Here is a 6,000-nt window from a genome sequence, read left to right on the forward strand (position 1 = left end):
CCGGGGTGCCAGTGCTAAGCGGCACAGACTCGCCCATTTGAAAGTAAACTGACACTAATTGTAAGAAAGTTTAACTTAATCAGGGTTCTCGTCCAAGGAACATGGAAGAGTGGTGAGGTCACGGCTGGTGGAACTCTGTGGGGTTGCCAGGTTTGCTAAGCTCCCCCCCCCCCCCCCGAAGGGTTCCTGATGTTAGACTTGAACAAGACAGGAAATGTGTTCGGTGCCACTCATAATTACGGGCCACACAGCTGCTGTTTCCTGAGCCGGGTGGGTTTGTTTTTATGGCTGGATGTGCTTCAGGAGATGGTTACGTTTGAAACATTTAAAAGCCAAAAGAAAGTGAGTGACACGTCACGTCTGGAATGCAGTGTGTAATACTCACTGGAAAGAGGGGCAGCATTTTTTGAACATGTTTTTCTATATGTGTATATATATATATATATATATATATTTTTTTTTTTTTTTTTGAAAAACTGCAAAAGACAAAAGTCATGAGGATGTCATTTACTGGAAACGCAGACTAACGACTCGTGAGCAAAATCTTGTTCCACAAGAACGGCATGAACATTGTTACCATAACAACCGTAATCTGGTAAACTGACTGTATAGATAAAAATAAAAAAACTCACATACGGTATAGGCTGAACGCAGACAAAAAGCAGATGTTTACATTGGTTCTGTTATGTCTGGATGTTCAGTTTTTAGTCTAGTTCTGTCAAGCTCAGGTGCTCCCAGATTCCTAGTAGCAGGTCTGCTCAGTGCTGGAGCCCACTGCAGAATCAGTCAAAACGTCCCCAGCGCCGGGTAACAGATGGGGGTTATTGTAGGACAAAACAGGCTTCAAAGAGGAGCTTTGCTAAGTTGTCTGCCCAGTGAACTTGGTGTGTGCACAGGGGTAAAGTCCGTGGGTCGATGTTATGTCATCTTAACGAGAGAAAGTGAGTGTGCCTCAACAGATTGCCGAAGGGGAATCTTTTTGCGAAACACGTCGTCAGAGAACCTCAGTGAAGTCTGGGATGAAGTGTCGGCAAGGCGATTGGCTTGGACCGCGTGGATTTGAATTATTTGTGCGCTGAGGTCAAACCATCGCACAAATGGTGGAGATACCGGCGCTGTTAGATACAGAACTATGTGTTTCTGGCTGTGCGCCTGTGAGGTCTGGATGTGTTGAGCGGTACATCGTTACGGCCGGCTATGACGTTGAAGGGTTTGTACGGACTACCTCATGTAAATATTGCTACTTATGGATGTGGATTCCCAGAAATGACATCATGGAGGCCCTTGGTATAAATAGGACTAATAACATTGGGCTGAACTGAACTACAACTCGACCCGGCCCCTCATCCACGACCGTGACGCACCGTGTTCCTGTTCCTCCTCTTCACACTCGGCTACTGGATCGTAGCACAGCTTTTCTCAATGACAGAATAGGGACATTTATTTCAAAGCTGTGTGGAAACTGTCAAATACATCACATTGACCTCAATTAAAACATGCTGCTTTTCAAATACATCACATTAACCTCAATTAAAACATGCTGCTTTTCAAATACATCACATCTACCTCAATTAAAACACGCCGCTTCTGTCAACACACGCACAATCCCCCCCCCCCCCCCACACACACACACACACACACACACTCAAAGCGTATTCTGATACAGTCTAAAATCAGAGTTATTGCTAACCCGAGATCAAAACAAGCGCGGGATCATGTATCCAGGGAGCGCTGCGATTCGCCTGGAATGTGTGTCTGAGATGTTTAAAGAAGGGTGTTTAGGTTTGTTGCAGTGTCTGCAGGTGTGGCTTCTCAAACCCTGCCCCAGCGGTGGCGAACGCTTGATAGGTGTAAGCAGAAAATCCACTTCCTGTCCTTGGCCCAAGACTGGACGCGCAAAAGCACAGTTAGTTATATCATGATTCAATTTGTTTATTTGTTTGTTTGTTGGTAATTAGTAAGTCAGTTAAGTCAGTTAAGTCAGTTAAGTCAATTAAGTCAGTTCAGTCAGTTCACTCAGTTTGGTAGTTAGTAAATGCCGTTTTTAAGCCTGCCTAGTCAACAGAAGTGTGTTAGTTTGCGTTTTTCGTTGGATACTGTTGTAAAATCCCCCTCAGCGTTGCAACAGTGGTTGTCTCTTTAGCTTGTTACTCGGGTAAGTGAAATTACTTTGGCTCCCTTTGCTTCAGCCTCGGTGCAGCGCAGACATCCCCCGACTCGACGAGCATAAAACATTGCAAGTATAGAATAGGAGCTATTTACAATCCATCACAATGTTTAACTGCCGCGGTCACCGTCCCTAGCAGGTGGAACTGTGCGAGTGCGCCGCGGCAGCAGGCCAGATGCGCACGGGGCATTTCTGCTGCGTACATCAAGCGTTCAAGAGGCCCGAGGGGGCCTACTGCACTTGAAACGGGCGGACACACGACCGTCACCTTGAACGGAACTCGTTTATTTGGGTCTTTGGTGGCGATGCCGCCCTTTCGGAATGGCGACACGCGACAGAACAAAAGCAAAGCCGGTACACAGTAGCCTCTCAGCTCTCAGCCTGACAAACAGAGCCTGTATTAATGGTCAACAGGACCTTTTCGGAGTTGCCATACGGAAGAAGCTGGGGAATGCATGGGACTGCATGAATGGAAAGTGGCAGAGTGGATTCCAGGGAGGTCTGTGGCTGTTTTTCTAGTGATGGGCATGGCGCGTTAGAGCTTGTCACACAAAGCCCGGTAGAAGTACACTCTCTGTAAACTTTCCAGGAGCTTTTTAAACACAACGAGCGCCAGCCTGCTGAGCCAGAGATGGGCTCAGACCCCGAATGTCACAGTCACACACACACAAACACACACACACACACAAACACACACTCACTCACACACAACCACACATCACACACTGACGCGCGCACACACACACACACACACACTCACCTCACACACGCTCACCCATCGCACGCACGTCTTAAGATTATACGGTTTCTTTGTATTTATGTTACCTTATGTATTTAGATTACACGGCTTCTTTGTGTCGAGCAAGTTAAACACCCAGGCCGTCCGTCATTTCGCCAGCAGGGAGTCTGGGACGGAGCAGGGAGAGGAGTGGCCTCTGCCAGGGGGGTTGGGGGCTGCTCGAACATCTTGCACACACCGGAGGGATAAGACAGGACAGACACCCTGCTGTCGTCGGACACATCAGATACCATCTGTGATTGGTCCATTTGCACTTTAAACCAATCCGAGCCCTTCAGGCATCAACAGTGTTTTATATGTTCACATACAGCAATTTGTGGCGCAGAAGAGTTTTGATTTGTGTGCAGTCGGATACAGAGGATGACTTCTTGTTCATTCAGGAATAACTGTTCTCTCATTAAGAACTTCATAAAATAATGATTTAGCTTGAGTTAATGAAATACTGATCTACTGAATCTGTTGTTCCATCAAACTTTAACCCAAGTGACATCAGAACCAAGACAAGAAGGCCATCAGAACATCTAGTCAATGTGATCATCTCCTGTTTATTGGCAAGTTATTAAGAGCTTAACCTTGAAAATTGACCTAATTTTGACCTTTTTATGGCAAAGAACATCAGTTCCTTCCTGTGTAAATACAAGTTAACTTTCAGATTGGCATTCCACCCTAAAAACCCCGGTTCTCAATGTTCCTGCGACTTGGACCAAATCTAATCCTAAACCACGGGTTCATGGTCGAGTCCTTGGTTCCTACTTCTGAATTTAGTATCTTACATGAATGATAGTTCATGTTTTAGTTTTTTAGTTTTTTTTTTTTTGGGGGGGGGGGGGTGGGTTCTAGAGTTGTGTGCACGTAGCTCTGCAGTTCATCTTCATATCTCAGCGGTCCTGGTGGAGCAGTCTGTTCTGGACCAAGGAACTGCAGATCCGACATTGTCACATACTCTGTCTCATAGACACTAACACTGTTACACACACACACTGGTACACACACACACACACACTGGTATGCACACTATCACACACACACAGCTACACACACAGCTATAATACACACACACTGTTGCACACACTGTCAGACAGACACACTGTCCCAGACGCTCCGTCTCATACACACACACAGCTACACACATGTTGTAATACACACACGCTCTCACACAGTTTCCCACACACGCGCACACATTGTTTTACACGCGCTCTTATCGTACACACACACACTGCATCACATGCACCCTCCATCACACACACACTTTATCAGACTCAATGCGTTCCCCACGGCAGCAGCCGGGAGAAATGCTGGGGCAAGGGAGCATCCCTTACTGTGTATCATTAGCAAAACATGTCAAACACAACACGGTTTACTCCCACAGGCATAACCAAAGGGCCTGTGTGTGTGTGTGTGTGGGGGGGGGGGTCAGTATGTGTTTGTGTCTTAGTGTCAACTGGTGTGTATGAGCGTGTCTGTGTGTATGCATGTGTGTGCGTCTGGCAGTGTGCTTGTGCATGTGTTTGCGTGTAAATGTGTGCAGGGAGGCTGAGTGGTGCTTGGACAGCATAGGATCCCTGGCGCTGGCCCCGGCTGGGTCTGGGTGACATGCTGGAAGGGAACAGCAGAGGTGCGGCGAGGATTTAGGAGAGACCAGCGCCGGCGTTGACCTCTCTCTCTCTCTCTCTATCTCTCCCTCTCCCTCTCCCTCTCTCCCTCTCTCCCTCTCTCCCTCTCTCTCTCTCTCTCATCGTTCAATAACTTCTGGTCAGTGTGCTTCGCGAGGGAGATGGTGCAGAATCCAATTCCTGGCCCCCGAACGTGGATGTTCCAGCAAATTAATCGCCGTCACAACACGTGCCAGTGTCTTTGATGTCCCTCGCTGAGATCTGGTGCTCGGGACGGGGGGATTGGGAGATGATGGATTCCGAGACGGCGTGTTTGTCATAACACCCCCTGGACACATCTGGTGAACTGTGAAGTATTAACGGATTCTCTTCTGGAATATCTTAATCTTTTCTGGCATCTGTGGCCAGACGAGACGCGAGGAGGCTCTCGCTCCGCGGAGTATTCCAGATATTTTCGGGTTGTACGCACTCACAAGTGGGCCTGGGATATCTTTCAGAGTTTCGCTCTGAAACCCCCCCCCCCCCCCCACCCCCCCTCCCCACACACACGCACAAAAAACAGTGTTGATGAAAACCCTGTGGCTTCGGTTCCTTCGCGTGATTGATGTGCAAGAGGAGCGTCTAGCTAAACAGTTTTGAAGGAGGAGACCACTAGAAGCGCAGCTGCATTGTTCCTCTCGACACCCGCCGTGACTCCCGGTCTCCTCTGGTCACGCCCTCTCCACCCTCAAGACGTGACCTTTTCTCTCTGCGGCGGAGCGGAGCCTTTAGCTCACAGGAGGGGATCGGAACCTGCTACGTCCTGGTCTGCGGTCAAATGCTCGGACCTCGAAGCTGTACCTATCCCCCATATGGTGCATGTGGAGGACTTTGAAGTTGAGTCTCTACAATGTACACGGCAGAAGCAGTAACTCCGTTCAGAACGCACTCCCCAACCTGAAAAACAGCTGTTTTGTGTTCTCTCAAAGTTCTTAAAAGACCGTTTGATGGTATTTTAAAGATACAGATATATGAAGGTTTCCACGGGTTCACTTTAAGTGGCCATCATCGGAGCCTTCAACAAATAGTTACTGAGTCACAAAGATGTTCCCATTTATTTACAGTTTACGCAACTAAACAGTTATGGTAACCTATCATTGTTTATTTAAGCATGCAACCTCTCAACTTTCTCCTGCAGTTTCCATCGCTAATCTCCCATAAGTTACCTCAGCCCTGTGTATGTATCGACTGTCACCCTCTGCTTTTAGGAGGCTCCTAGACTAAACCACACTGGTCATAAAACAGGTAAAAGTAACAAAAAGCTAGGTTTGTTTAATATGCCTCCAAATGAATAAGCTTAATAATCCTTTTGTTGAATGACCTCAAATAAATCGGGTGTTTTTTTTCTTTCTTTTTTTAGGGGACAAAGTGTACTCGCGCAG

Source organism: Hypomesus nipponensis, chromosome 13 (assembly GCF_054491055.1).
Source record: "Hypomesus nipponensis isolate SF chromosome 13, ASM5449105v1, whole genome shotgun sequence".
NCBI classification, from domain to species: Eukaryota; Metazoa; Chordata; class Actinopteri; order Osmeriformes; family Osmeridae; genus Hypomesus; species Hypomesus nipponensis.